Consider the following 15,109-nt stretch of genomic DNA (forward strand, 5'->3'; position numbering starts at 1 on the left):
CAGACAGGGTAGGTGTGGATCCTAGTTCTGCCATTTCCTACCTGTGTGGCTGGGGCATCTCCCTGAGGCTCATTTCTGTCATCTGCAAAATGGGCCTAATGAGGGCTCCTGCAGAGGAGGCAGGCCCAGTGATGGCACCATTCGATGACTCAGTTTATGAAGACTGAGTACCACCAGAGCATCATTGGAGCCGCACCCCTTCCTCAAGCTTGCTGGGAGACCGGGTCCTTCCTGGCTTGTCTGCACGACTGCCCCCTCAACAAGAGCAGGGCTGTGCTCCCCCTCACCCCCAACCAGGATGGGTGCCCTGGACCGGCCACTGTCTCTCTCTAGGCCTCTTTCCTCATCGGTCAGAGAAGGCAGAAACTGCCAGGGATGAGCTCGGAGTGGGCCCTTGCAATTCTGACCTTCTGGAATGCCTGGGCTTCTAACTAGCCATGTCTCTGCTTCTCAGGACCCAGCGTCTTCACAAAAATTTGGTCTGGATGAGCTTAACATCACCTAAACTGTGCTGAGCACTTACTCTGAGCCAGGGAGCCACTCCAGGGGCTTTACAGGGATGGCCCATGAAATTCCCACAACTCTGTGATATGAAGGCTACTCCACTGATTTTATAGGGAGATGACTGAAGCAGAGAGGTTAGGTGGCTTGCCCAGGGTCACACCGCTGATGTGACAGCCCAGGCAGTGAGTCCAGTTCATGCTTGGAATCACCACCTGACACTCTTCTTGTGGTCCCCACACTCTGAAAACAAAAGGGGGACCTAACATCCACTGTTTTTGCAGGCTGAGGCAACAGACATGACCCCACACCCTATATGATGGGGCCGGCTTCCGCCTAACGACTGGCCTTTATCCAGTCCTCACACATTTCTGCCCAAAGCCCAGTGTACAGACAGGAAAAGGGATAGAGGACTGGCCTGGATCACTTAGCCAGAACCCGCAGACTGAGCACCCCGCTTCACCAAGTATGACCGTCATCCCCGCACCTGAACCTCAACCTCACCGGGAGGCCGAGGCTCCACCGCTAGCTCTAAGAGGCCGGGAGAGAGTACAGCAGAGCCAGGAAAGAAGCACAAACAACAGGGTGGGAACGCTCGGGAGGGGGGTGTGGCGTCCAGCGCTGCGGTGGGGGTGGGGCCTGGTGATGGAGGCGCCGGCACTGGAGGCCCGAGTAGCAGCACTTGCCTCCCCGAGAGGGCAGGAAGAGCCTTCAGACGGCCGCAGAGCAGCTCCAGCGAGGTTTGGGGGCGGGGGGGGGGGGGCGGCCTCGCGAGGAGCACGGGGTCCCGGCAGGCTGCAGCCAGGGCACGGGCCGAGCCGTGGGGTACTGGGGCACGGGTGAAGGAGTCAGGCACAGGGGCAGTTTGGGAACATTGTTCTGTGGGAGGCCGGTCACGGATGCACATTTGAAAGTCTTCCTAGGCTGGGTCGGGACCGGGGGGTGGGGGACGGACGGGGGTGGGGAGGTGGCGCTGGAGCTTGCCTCCAGGGTGTAACGCCTGGGGAGCCTGGGACCGAGACTGCGAGGTGGTGGTGGCCCCGAGTCGGGGTGCCCGAGAGGTTAATGAGGTGATTAACCGAGACTGAGAACCCGGTGAGTGGGCCGAGTTTCTCCATCTGCACAGTGGGCTGGCACAGGCCTGGGATGCCCAGACCCGGGAGGCGGGTCTCCCCGGAGCCCCTACTGTGCCGGGTGGGTCACTCACACCTTCTCAGCCTTGCTCCAAAACATGCCCCTGCTGCGGCAGCCCCGTTACACGCGCGGAGGCTCAGTCCGAGCCCGGGGCCAGCTGTCAGGGCCTCTGCGCGAGCCTCCCGGGGCTCTCGGTTCCCCACCCTCGTCCTGAACCTCGGCGGAGGGGAAGGCACAGGCGCTCGCCTCAAGTCCTCTCCCCGGCCCCGCTTCGGCCTGGCACGGCTCGCCCCGCAGGATGCATGGGCACGGCTCGGCGGCCTGCGCGCCTCCCGGGGCTGACACACGACCTCGGGCAGACCTGGGCTCGGGCCTGGCGGGGCGCGGAGGGCTCCCCGAGATGCCCCAGGGCGCACGGGCGAGACTGGGAGGGAGGGAGGGCGGGGCCCGATGGAGCCCGGGGGGGCGGGCCGCGCTGGCCCCAGGCCCGGGCCACCCCGGCGGGAGCTCGGCGGCCCCCTCCCTGCGGGCTCGCCCGCGGCCCCGCGCCAGTCCGCCTGCGCAGCGATGCCGGCCGCCCGCCCCGCTGCAGACCACGCCTCTGCCCCCGAGTGGGCGGAGGCCGCGGGGCGGGGCGGGGCGGGGCGGCCGCAGCCCGGGAGTGCGAGCGCGAGCCCCCCGCCCCGGGCCAGCCGCAGCCGATCCCGGCCCGAGCCGGAGGCCGGCAGCTCGGGGTGCGGTGCCCGCGCGGTGCCCTGCGTCCGAGCCGGCAGGTAGGAGGCGCTGCGCGGAGGGAGGCGAGTGCGAGCGCGCGTCCGCGTGTGTCCGGGCGTGTGTGCGGGCCGGTGCGTGCCCGCGGAGACCAGTCGGTGCGCGGGGGCGCACCCCCAGGCGGGGGAGGAAGGAGGTGAGCGCCGGCCTGGAGGCCCGAGGCGGGGCGGGGCGAGGCTCCGACGGCCCCCCCCCCCCCCCGCGGCCCGGGGCGTCTTCCACCTCCCCTTGGGTGGGCGCTCCGGAGCCCGATTCTTAGTCCCGACGCGCTGAGGTTTACCCCCGGGACCCGACTGTCCCTTCTCTACCTCCGTTCCCCTTTCCTGTTCTCTGCTCAGCCCTCGGCCATCCGCTCAGTTCCACCTCCCCACCTGGATGTGCCCCCCGCCTCCCCCGCCGCGGAAGCTTGGGGAAGCGGCAGGGCCAAGGCCAAGGCCGATTCCCTCACCGACCCTCCTCCCAGGTTGGATAGGGGCCTTTTTTCTGGGCTGCTGAGCTTGGGTGTGTCGGGGGGGCCGGGGAGATCTGGGAGAGAATGGATCTTGGGCTTCTCTGCCTCCAGCCCTCAGACCTGGGGACCCGGGGACACCTGCCTGGGGTCCAGAGGTGAAGTAGAACAGAAGATCATGAAGAGGTGCCAAGTCTGCCCAGGTTTCATTTCATGTAGTGGGATTGAGCCCCTCCCAGCCCTCCCTGGGGTGAAGAGGGTGGGGCAGAGGGCTAAGTGAGCTCCCTCCTCTCTCAGGGCTGCTGAGCTAGAATTTGAACCTGGGTTTGGCTCTCAAGTCAGAATCTTCTTCCTGTAGCAGCGTTGGAGAGCAAAGTGTGGAGGTCAGCTATTCCTAATATTCTAGGGAGGGAAAAATCTGGGTGGACTTCCTGGAAGAGAGGGGTTTGTGGGTAGGGCTCAGCCAACCCTGAGTGTGAGGCCTCCTGGGGAAACCACTGTGTTCTCTTGCAAGGATTAAGACCTTTCAGCATCTTTGGGACTGGTCCCTGCTCCAGTCCCCAGAGCCCTGGGGTAGGGGTGGGGAGGCCTGACTGCTTTTCTTGGCTGAGGGGACTGCGCAGGGTGGGGTGGACCCAGCTGCAACTGCTTCAGGCCAGGCCAGAGCTGGGTGCCAGGACAATGAGGTGGGGTCATTGCCCCGGGAACTTCCCTTCTGACTGGTGAGGAGGCAGTTGGGGCCACAGATAAGCCCCTGCGCATGCGCCTAGTGCTGGAGCCCAGGGCAGAGACCTGCCTGGGCGCTGGGGGAGATTTCCCTGCAGATACACCAGTGCTGGGTCTCAGAGGGTGAAAAGTTTGCCAAGCAGAGGAGAAGGGGCAGGGCAGGTCAGGTCTAGGGAAAAGGCGTGGAGGTGCGAAGTGGAATGATAGCCCTGTGGGGAGGGGGGACATCAGATGGTCAGATGTGCATCTGACAAGTGTCATCCAACTTTGGCTCTGTGTTCACTGGGTTACTGTGGAGGCCAGTGAGGAGGAGGCCGCAGCCGGGAGAGGCGCTCTCCCCTTTCCCCTGCCTCTCCTCCGCCCAACCCCCCCTCCCAAGGCCTAGGTTTGGTACAGGGAGGAGCACCTGATAGAGATTCCAGAGCAGGGGTGGTGTGCATGGCAAAAGGGTTGCACAGAGACCCCTTTCAGAGGGACCCCGTACAGAGGGAGAGTAGGTCGAGGAGCCCTTTCTGAGATGGGGCCACCACTGGGGGAAGGCAATGAGATGGACAGTTGGCTGTGGGAGGACTGTGGGGCAACATCCAGGACTCTGCTTCCAGGCCTTCTGGCTGCTTCTGCCCTCACCGCAGTCTCTCGGGACAGCCCTGAAGCCCTGGTCCCCGAACAGCAAGCAGGCGCCCTTGAAGCCCTCCGAGGGCACAGGAAAGCCTCTCTCTGCCACTTCTCCTTACCTGCAGGGCCTGTCCTTGTATCCAGGCTTCTTCTCTGAGACTGGCTCTGCCCTTGACTGTGCCCAAGGATAGATCCTGCCTAATGACAGGGACATGGGGGCCGACCACGTTTAAGGTAGACCGTGTCACCGAAAGGGCTATAGTAAGTGCAGGTGTTTGATAGCCATTATAATTAATAGTACAGCTGATCCTTGAACAACATGGGTTCGAACTGCTGGGTCCTCTTGTACGTGGATTTTTTTTACAGGATGATACCGTAAATGTATTTTCTCTTCCTTATGGTTTTCTTAATAACACTATCTTTTTTCTAGCTGAGTTTATTGTAAGATCGCAGTATATAATGCATACAGCGAACAAAATATGTGTTAATCAACCGCTTATGTTATTGGTAAGGCTTCCGGTTAACAGTGGGCTCTTAGTAAGGTTTTGCGGGGAGTCAAAAGTTATATGTAGATTTATTTTTTTATTATTTTTTATTATATTATTTTATTTTAAAGATTTTATTTATTTACTCATGAGACACACACACACACACACACACACACACACACAGAGACAGAGACAGAGACATAGGCAGAGGGAGAAGCAGGCTCCATGTAGGGAGCCCGATGTGGGACTCGATTCCAGGACCCCGGGATCATGACCTGAGCCAAAGGCAGATGCTCAACCACTGAGCAACCCAGGCGGTCCTCCTCAAGTGCTCTGAGTGCCCTTAGGGTCCTTTCTTCCAGCCCTCAAGCCCCGCCTAGAGACCTCTTCTGCCCCTTCCTGCCTTGCCCTTGCTGCTCAGAACAAACAGTTCTTGGCTGGCAGCAGTCCCCCAGGCCTCACCTTTAAGGACCGCCCCCCACCCTAGTTTTGTAGCTTTTCCTCCCTGGGGTGAGGATGAGACCCTGGGATGGCATTTGGCTGGGCCAGGCTACCGACTTCCTTGGCCTCAGGGCCTACTTTTCCCTGCTCGCTAAAGGCAAAATGGGTTCAGTCCCTTTGAGATTTTAATCCAGGCTGTTGTAGGAAGGCAGCCCTCATGCTCCAACACAGGAAGCTAACGGAATGTGAGCCTTTGCTTGCCGCAGCTGTCTGAGCTACTGCTCCCCATTCTGCTTGTTCAGAGATGTTTGCTAGGGACCCCAACTTTCTCAGGGCTCTGGGGTGTAAGGGCGCCGGTGGTTGAGGCTGTGGTGGCCTGTGGTTTTCTGCCTCAGTGGGGTCTATGGTCTTGCAACCAGAGCAGACAAAGCCCATCCATTGGTACTCAGCTAACCTTCCCTGGGGGGGGGGGGGGGGGGCGGGGGGCGGTTCAGGGGGTGGCCACAGGGCCTTGCGTCCTGGGGGACCAAATGCAGAGAACCCGCTGACCTGATCTGCCTGCCGCTGCCCAGCCAGCCCCTGCCCCAGTGCCGCCTGCTGCTGGGTGACTTAGGCCAGTTGGGGTGAGGTCGGTCCTGAGTGGCTTGTGACCAGTAGCAGGAACTAAGACACCGAAATTTGGGGTGACTTTGTTTTACATTGAAGTGATTCAGGGTGTCATAACTTCTTCCTCGCTTGCTTGCTCACTCATTCACTCCCTTGAGCAGGAGAGAGGTGCAAGGCCACACACATGCCTGCCCATGAGCTTCTCCAGGGTTAGCGTTCGTTTTCTCTTGCTGCAGTAACAACGAATGCAAACTTAATGGCTGAAAACACCACCATCTTATTCTCTGACAGTTTGGAGGTCAAAAGTCTGAACTGAGTCTCAATGGGACTAAGATGGTATTCGCAGGGTGGTTCCTTTTGGAGGCTCCAGGAGAGGCTGGTCCTCGTCTCTTCCAGTTTCTGATGGCTGCTGGCATTCTTGTGACCTCAGGACCCCAATCTCTCTCCTTCCGTTGCCCTGTTGCATTGTCCTCTTCTGGGCTCATATCTCCCTCTGCCTCCCTTTTATTTATTTAAGATATTATCTATTTATCTAAGACATGGCGAGAGAGGGAGAAGCAGGCTCCTTGAGATCATGACCTGAGCTGAAGGCAGACACTCAACTGACTGAACCACACAGGTGCCCTCTGCCTCCCTTCTATAAGGACACCTGTGATCACATTTAGGGCCCGCCTGGATGATCCAGGATAATCTCCACAACTTGAGACCCTTAAATACATAAGTGAAGTCTCTTGCTGTAAAAGGTAACATTCTCAGGTTCCAGGGATTAGGACATTGACATTTGGCAGGGGGCATTTATTCAGCCTGCCATAGGGACCAATTGCGGTGTCACTGCAGGCCATTCTGAGAGATCTCCTTCCCAGGTGCCCATTGGCCATTGGCTTCCACCATGTGGCCACGCTCAGCATCTGTCTCCCCCCAGCCTAGGAGCTTTTGTGTGCAGAGCCTAGGGTTGTGGCACTTCTGGCCCTAGAGCCCAGCCTGAGACCATAGTAGCCAGAGCTCAAGGATATTTGGAATGTGCTGGCATGCCCCCACAGGTTGCCCCAGTGACCAGATCCCATCCTGCACCCAACAGTAGGTTAGGCCTTTCAGAGAGGTGCACAGCTCATTGCAGACATTCATTCAACAAACCCAGTGCTGTGCATGGTCACTTGATCCCCACCATCATCCTATGAGGGCTGGGTCCTGGTGGGAGCCCCATGTTGCAGATGAGCAGGGTAAGGCCAGTGAGGCTAAGTCCTGCCTCGAGCAGAGGTGTGAGGGGAGCTCGGCCAATAGAGCAGAAGACCTTGGTTTTACAGACGAGAACTGTGAGGCACAAGGAGGTCAACTGTCTCCCCATATGAGGATGAGGATGAGGACCTGGACGGGATGTGCTGAGGCTCTACTTCGTCCTCAGGGTACTGGAGACTGCCATGGGTGGGAACATGACCTGGTGCAGAGCAGTGCACCGATGCTGCAGGTGCTGCTTACTCCCTCTGCCTGGAGAGGCAGTTGCCGTCTGAGGAGGTGATGTGGGCCTCCTACTGCCCCCAGGACACCCCCAGTCAGAGAGCCTCTGGCCTGCGTGCTGCGGACCCTGCCTTAGTGTGGGTCACTGTATCCTCCCTACAGCCAAGGCCATGCCATACAGGCCCTGCTTCTCTCTCGGTGGCTGTTTCTGCGCTCTGGCCTGTGTGCCTGCGCCCTGGCCTCCGCTCCGCCTTGCCGTGAGCCATGCGGGAGCCTGCCTCAGACCCCGGCACTCTCCCCAGGACTCCGCCTGGCTTTCAGGACTATCATAACCCAGTCTGGCAATGTTTCTATGCTGGTCCCTTCTTCCCTCTTCCTCTCCCCTGCACCCCATCCTCCAGCCTTACCTAAGTGTTTTCTTTTTCCTAGGGTGTCCCATCTTCCTCCTAACCTTCCATTTATACCTCTTGAAATCCCAGCCCCCCACTTTGAGATCCTACTTTGATGCCTCCTCCTCCATGAGCCTTTCATGCTCTGTCTGAAGGAATCAGTGCCCTTTTGGAGCAGATCTCTTGGCTTGGTACTGGGGGCACTGTGTCTCATCCACCAGGCTGACCTCCTGGGTGGAGCTCTGCCTGACGCATCTGCCCCTTGACCAGGCACAGGGCAGGTTTGGGGGCAGGTTGGAAGGGAAACACCCACTGAGCCGAACTCCCAAGGGCTGATGAGCAGGTCACTGTCTTTGTTTGAGGGAGGGATGGAGGGCCTGGCGGAGCGGGACTCTGACATGACACAGGCCCCCGGCTCGGTCTGGAATGCAACCCTTTCCTCTCTGAGCCCCTTGACGTCATCTGCAGTGAAAATAGCACAGCTCATTTGTGAGGCTGAGCAGGAGCTTGAGCTAGGATTGAATGTCCGCTTCCCTGTCTGAGAAATGGGTATCATTTCAGCAGGTTTCCAGCTTGGGCCTTGAGGGGCATGTGGTGCTAGAAGCATAGCCAGCCTGTTCAGGAAGCAGGAAAAGGTGCTGTCCCAGTGACAAACCCAACAGATTGAAAAAGGCAAGGGGTGTCCCCTTCCCCCGCCATTCAACCTACAGGCCAGAGAGGGCAGGGTCACATGGCACAGGGGAGTCAAGGGGGCTTCAATTACCTGATCAAGTCTCGTTTTGTCAGGTGGTTTCCCTTGTGGGGAGTGGGCAGTGCCTTTGAGCTGCAGCTCAGAGTGTTACCCCCACCTACCCAGGTAGGACAGGAAGCAGCCCCTGTGGGTGGTGCTCAGCTGCACCTGCCCCTCTTTCCAGCACATTCTCCGCAGGTTGTGGTTCGGGATTGGGAGCTCCCAGGTAGGGTGACAGCTGCCCTGGTCTCTCAGGATGCAGGACTTTCAGTGCGCAGACCAGGAGGACTAGCTGCTTGCGTGCCTGGAGCCCATCCCCTGCCCAGGGGCTGCCGCCTCCAGGGGTGTGGCTTCTTCTTGTTCCTGCCGTCAGCCTAGCAGGTCCCAGGCTGCAGGGTCCCAGGAACCCCCCTTGTGGAGGGTTCCCCTTTCAGGTCTTCCTGCTTACTGAGATTCCCTGTGGAGGGACCCACGGCCCAGTGAGGACCAGCTGTGGGCAGGGGCCTGGAGACTCAGCCAGGACCACACAGAGAGCCAGCCTCAAAGCTAGCTTTTCCCTCAAAGGCACTGCTGGGGGTTCGTCAGCACCCCGGGCCCAGAGAGAGAGAGAGACCCTGTGCCCCAAGTGTGCCCGGCCCTGCCCTCCAGACCCCCCAGTTTGCGAGCATTGGGTGATGTGGTTGGGTTTATGTGTTCGAGAGATCACTGCAGCTGGGTGGGGACTGGATCGGACACGGACACGGTCGGGGGAGGGGAGTGGAGAAGAAAGACAGGATTGCCCAGCCCTGGTGCCAGGCCGCCTGGCGTTGCTGGAGTGACTCACTGCGCCCAGCCCCCGGCCCTGCTGCTGGAGCGGGAGTGTGAACCCGAGCGTGAACCCGAGCGAGCGTGAAGCGGTGGCCCAGCTCCCCTCCCCACGCACTCCCTCCCCGCCCCACCACACTTTCCTCAGCACCTAGTACACGCAGGAGGCCAAAATACAGCCCCTGGAGCACAGAGATAGACTCCTTGAGCTTGCTGGTGATACGGGAGCTTGGAGCTAGAGGACAGTGGGGCGGGCTGTGGGATGAGGGGACGCATACATCGACAAATCCAAAACCATGCAGGGACGCCTGGGTGGTTCAGTGGTTGAGTGTCTGCCTTTGGCTCAGGTCGTGATCCCAGGTCCCGGGATCGAGTCCTACATCGGCTCCCTGCAGGGAGCCTGCTTCTCCCTCTGCCTGTGTCTCTGTCTCTCTCTGTGTGTCTTTCATGAATAAATACATAAAATCTTTAAAAACAAAACCATGCAGGCAATCAGGTGGTCGCCAAAGCCTGGGGCTCTCCCGTTCAGCCCCTCCCCGGCATCTGGCCTGGCCTGGTCCTCGGCCACAGACCCTTTTCTCAGCATCTGCCCCTAGGTCTCACCCCTCCACCCCACCTGGGCTACCCTCTGCCCTCAGTAGGAGCCCCAGCCTGGCAGCCTGGCATCCCAGCCTGGCAGAGCTGGTCCTGCCAGCTTTCCCCGCCCCCGGCTCCACACCCGGGCCTTCCAGCTGTTCCTCGGTGCTCTCCTGCCTTCCCTCCATCTGGAGTGCGTCCTGGCTGCTCTCCCCCTGCGCCGCCTGCGGGTCTGGCCTAGCCTTCAAGCCTTGCTCTGGTTCCATCTTGAAGAGACACCACCGTTCTTCCTGTTGCTATAAGCCAGCCTGCAATGTGCCTTCCTCCGGGGAGCACTGACTGCTGAGTGCCTGGCTTCGTTCATCGTTTGTGTCATGTCTGTCTGTCTGTGCCTTCCTTGCGACAGCCGTGAGGATCTGACCCTCCTTGTCAGCTCAGGGCCAGCCCAGAATGGGTGTCAGCGAAGATCTGCATGTTGGCATTGTCTGTGTCCCCTGAATTATGAGATGCAGCTGATCGGCCCATCCCTGACTTTGTGGCTGGCAAAGGGGAGGGGGCCCTGTGGCTTGGAGTGGGCTGTAGCGGGAGGTCGAAGATGGGAGATGGGGGGGCTTCGGTTGCTGGGCCATGGGTGTGGGGCATCACTGGCTGACATCAGCTGGCACCGGATGGAGCTCCTCTGCTGGGCCTGTGCTGCATCATGGACACCCACTGTGGCATGTGGGGAATCACAGCTCAGAGGAGGAACCCCCAGCAGGCCTTCCTGTGGGCTCCCTTTAACCCCCACAACTGGCTGCTCACCAAGAGGAGTTGAGTCTCCCTCTCAAGGAGCTCAAGGATCTGCTTGCTTTCCATTTACACGTGAGTCTGTCATTTCGAGTCCCGTGGCCTGCCTTCTGGTTCTTCTGCTTCAGTCTTATACTTTGCTAGTGCATTCTCCATGTGGCAGCCAGCTGGGTCTCACATCGTTCACCTGCTCAGCACCCTTCTCACTTCTCCATCACCCAGAAGGGACCCCGGTCTCTCGCTGGTGTTCCAGGACTGGGCTCTGATGAGCCTCACCTATGACCTCTTTCCCACCACCCCCTGCCACCCTGGGTTAGCCCAGCTCCTCGCCCTGAGCTCCATGCCTGCGGTCGAGATTGTCTTTTGGGGTCCCCAGCTGGTACCCCCTTCTCAGATAGGAAACTCTGGAGGTGTGTGCCTGGTTGGGGTACCCTTCCCTTGTGGGACCCTCTCTTGGGTTGGAGCACTCCTGGTGTCAAAACCACAGTGCTCTGAAAGGAAGAGGAGGAGGCTTGCAGAAGGGCACACAGCCCGAGTGTAATGAGGCCAGGCCAGGCCCCAGCCCGGGGCTCCTTCCCTGCTCCCCACCCTAGGTTGTCCCACCCTGGTGCCAGGCAGAACCCTCCAGGGCTGTACTGTCCAGCTTGATGGGGGCCCAGGACTGGCAGGATCGGGGGCACTAGCTTCAGCCAGCCCTTCTGCCCAGGGCACTGCACTGGCTTTTCTGTTTAACATTTTATTAAAGCATAACTGCCCCGTGGAACAGTGCATAAATCACAGGCACACAGCCCAGTGACCGCACCCTGGCAGCCACCACCCAGATCAAGAAGTGGTATTAGCAGATCCTGGAAGGCCCCTCGGGGCCCTTGCAGTCACTGCCCCAAACATAACCACTCTCTTTTATTTATTTATTTATTTTCCCCTGTCTCTTGTTTACCATAGATAGGTTAGGCCTGCTTTTCAATTTTATATAAACGGGATTGCTGTATGGCTTCTCTTGCAGATGGTTACACTTGGGAACTCCACCTGTGGCGTTGCATGGATCAATAATTTGCTCATTTTCATTGCTGGATACTATTCCATCGCAACACCGTATTTATCCTCTTTTGTTGATGGACATTGGGGTTTTTCCTGATTTTCAGCTGTACAAACACTACAGCGATAAACGTTCTTGTATATGTTTTCTGGTGAATACGTGCATGTGTTTCTATGCAGTATATACTTGGGAGTAGAATTGCTGAATGATGCATTTGTTCAGATTTAATAGGTATGTCAAATGTTTTCACAAAGTGATTGTACCAATTCATAGTTCTACCCCTGGTGTAGAGGAGCTGTAGGAGTGTGTGTGTGTGTGTGTGTGTGTGTGTGTGTGTGTGGTGGTTTTCACTGTAGCCATTCTGGTGGGGGCTATAGTGGTATCTCATCAGGGTTTTATTTTATTATTTTATTTTTTTAAGTAGGCTCCATGCCCCTGTGGGGCGTGAACTCAGGACCCTGAGATTAAGGGTCATGTGCTCTCCCTGCTGAGCCAGCCAGGTGCCCTTCTTCCTGTGGTTTTAGTTTGCATTTCTTTGACTAATAGTGAATTCAAGGTCTTTTTTTCTTCTTCATTGGCCATTTGGACATGCTCTTTTTCTTATGTTTTCTTTAAAAAAACTTTATCATTTTCCGTTTTGGTTAGATTTGCAATCTATGTCGAATTGGTTTTTGTGTATAGGGGTCAAGACAAATGTTTCCGTATGGATAAACCAGTCAACCCAGCACCATTCAAGGAAAAGACCGTCTTTTCCCCAGTGTACTGTGGCATCATGTTGTCCACCTGGTGGCCTTTTTTCTGGACTTTCTCTCCTGTTCTATTCTGTTTCATTGGTCTGTTTGTCTCCCCTGTGCTAGTACCACACTGTTTAAATTATTAGAGCTTTAAGATGGGTCTCGTTAACTGCCAGTGTGACCCACCCGGGTCCTGGACGGCTGTCCGCCTCCTTCCTCACCTGCAGTCTGCCCCCCAGGGCTCTGTGTATGGCAGAGGCCCCGCCTACACCACTGGGAACATCATCGCTTTCTTTAAATCAACTTTCTTTTTCCTTAATATTTCTTAAAGGAAACCGTGCATCTACTAAACAGAAAGTCAGCATTACTCTCCACAAGGCAGCTGATAGAATCTTAAAAATAAAGTAAAAACAGCCCAAAAGTCCATTCTCCGCCAGGTGCTGATGTGCTGGACATGAGGCCTCCTTCTCCTTTGTCAGGTGGGTGGGCAGGGGCTGTGAGGAATAGAAGACCCTCTAGACCGAACCGAGGTCCCCTTTGGGAAAGTCCTCGAGAAAGAACTGGGTGGGTAGAGGCTTTCTTACTGACACATTGGAGTACCCCCCGAAGGGATCACGCTGTTGTTCCGGGGCCCTGCTTTGGGAAGCCCCGGTGTGATACGGAGTCTAGAAGCTTGGGATCCAGCCAAGAGGCTGCAGAATTAGGACTCGTACCTCGAAGCTCTCATCTATAAAATGGGACTAAACGTCTCTCTCCTGTTCCTCCCTGGCTGTGGTGGCTGCAGCATCCAGGGAAGGCTCAGTGGTGTCAGCCCCCTCTGGCAGTTGGGTCAGTGTGACCTGCTGCAAGATGAGCCCTTACCCCACCCTGTGCACAGCTGGGTAGTCCACACCACCTCCCGCAGGCCCAGGAACAGCAGACTAGGCCACGGCCTCCTAGAAGTGGGTACACAGCATTTCCAAGGTGAGGACAGAGAGTCTTGTAGGGCAGGCCTGGGGCAGATGCCACTTTCTTTCCCTGTCACCTGAGAAGCTACAACCAGGTGGCTGACAGCCACTCAGAGTGGTTAACAGCTCACTTGAGGACACACAGCGTTAAGTGGTGTGGTCAGGGCTCAAGCTCTCATCTGACTCACCTGCCAGATAACTGGTTGCTCTGAGCTTCCTGGTGAGCACTCTCAGGCCCTTGTTCTGAGCCAGGTCAGCAATCCCCTGCTCAGTCTGCAGGCCCCACTGTGCCAGGCTGGGTCTGAATTACCTTGCACTTTCCTGCCTCTGAGACTTTACTGGAGCTGTTCCCAGCTCTGTCTGGAATGGCCTTTCTCTCGAGAACAGCCGGCTTCTGGGACCAGGCCTTTATGGAGGCCTCCTTGCATCCCTCTTGCTGGAGTCTCAGAAATGACATATTCTATGCTGCCTTGTGTCTTTTGGCCACAACAGACCATGGAGTTCCTTGGGGACGGGAACCCAGAATTGTCGTTATCCTCCTGGCAGGGGTGTGGAAACATGACAGGTGGACCCCCGACAGCAGTCCTGACCTCCCTCAGAAGCACAGTGCGTTCAAGTATACACTTTTTTTTTTTTTTTAGGATTTTTAAATTTATTTATTCATGAGAGACACAGAGAGGCAGAGACACAGGCAGAGGGAGAAGCAGGCTCCATGCAAGGAGCCCGATTTGGGACTCCAGGATATGCCCTGAGCCAAAGGCAGGCGCTCAACCGCTGAGCCACCCAGGCGTCCCTGTTCAAGTATACAGAACGCGGTTCCATATGGCAGTGTCTCCTTTGATCCTCCCAGAGACCCTGGCATATTAGCTCTTTCTTTCCAGACAAGGACCATGTAGACCAGAGAGGTGATATGGTCTCTCCAGGGTCATACAGCTTAGGAGGACATTGGGAACTAAAGCCAACACATCAAGAGCTGGAGAAAGGGCTGGCTGCTATGAAGAAAGCCTGGGCAGGAGCTGTGATGCCCCCTGGGACAGCAGGGGTATGGGCACCCACTGGTACCCAGCCAGCAGGAGTGGTGGTGGGGAGGCCTGGAGGCCTGGTCCCGCAGGAATGGGCAGCCCTGCCTTCAGGGACCCTGAGAGCTGGTGTGGCTCTGGGCTCTGACACAAAAAAGCTGATCCCTTTGGTGGTCCCTGCCACTCTTTGAGTCTGTCTCCCATCCAGAAAGGGACTCCAACCTCACCTGCGTTGGCTCTTTCAACACAGATTTGCTTCTGCCCCAGTGTTGGACCCTGGGGCCACAGAAAGTAGCTAGAGGGGGCTGGCCAGGTCCTACGTGGGTGGGGCACGATGTAATGGGTATCATCACAGGGTTCCAGGACTGGAGGGGGCAGGGGCAGGTGGGAGGGAGTCCTTGGGCTGAGCTTCGAAGGGTGACCAGGAGTTCTCCGGGAATGCATGCACTTGTGGAAGGAACAGTGTGTGCGGAGGCCCTGAGTAAACAGCTGTAGGGAACTGCCAGGGGCTCTTAGCACCAGACCTTGGCAGGGAGAATGATAGGGGTGGGGTGAGCTCGGCAGGGGCCCAGGGAGGAGGCGGGCTGAAAGGCTAGGAAGCTCAGACTTTCCCGTTAATACCCGCTCACTTGCAGTGTACCCTGAAGACGTTCAGAAACAAGAAGCGCCAAGCACGGTGCTCCAAGCTCAGGCCCAGAGAGAAGAGCCCCCGGGTTTGGAGGCTGGGCTCCTGACTCCTGGTTTAGCCACAGCCTTAAGTGGTGATGCCTGCAGCTACTGGGAGAGGGCAAAGCTCAGAGGCTCTTGGCTCTGTGACCCCAGTGGGTGGAGTGGGAGGTGACCCTGGGGCCCTGGGAAGTGAGAGGGCAGTGCAGAGGTGCAGTGTGTGCAAAGGCCCGGGCT

General features: G+C 57.6%; 1 protein-coding gene across 3 annotated transcripts in view; it reads left to right on the forward strand.

Moving 5' to 3' along the window:
• The first annotated feature begins 1,057 nt into the window (after positions 1-1,057).
• Positions 1,058-15,109, forward strand: part of CAPN5 (calpain 5) — a 52,350-nt gene continuing 38,298 nt past the window's right edge. Inside the window, exon 1 of one of the 3 annotated variants that reach the window (XM_072725977.1) lies at positions 1,058-1,241. The gene's annotated coding sequence lies outside the window, so the exon portion shown is untranslated. Of the gene's footprint in view, positions 1,242-2,247; positions 2,543-15,109 lie in introns of those variants that run through there. The other 2 variants (XM_072725976.1, XM_072725978.1) reach the window with 2 other exon arrangements.

Source organism: Vulpes vulpes, chromosome 11 (assembly GCF_048418805.1).
Source record: "Vulpes vulpes isolate BD-2025 chromosome 11, VulVul3, whole genome shotgun sequence".
Classification (NCBI taxonomy): domain Eukaryota; kingdom Metazoa; phylum Chordata; class Mammalia; order Carnivora; family Canidae; genus Vulpes; species Vulpes vulpes.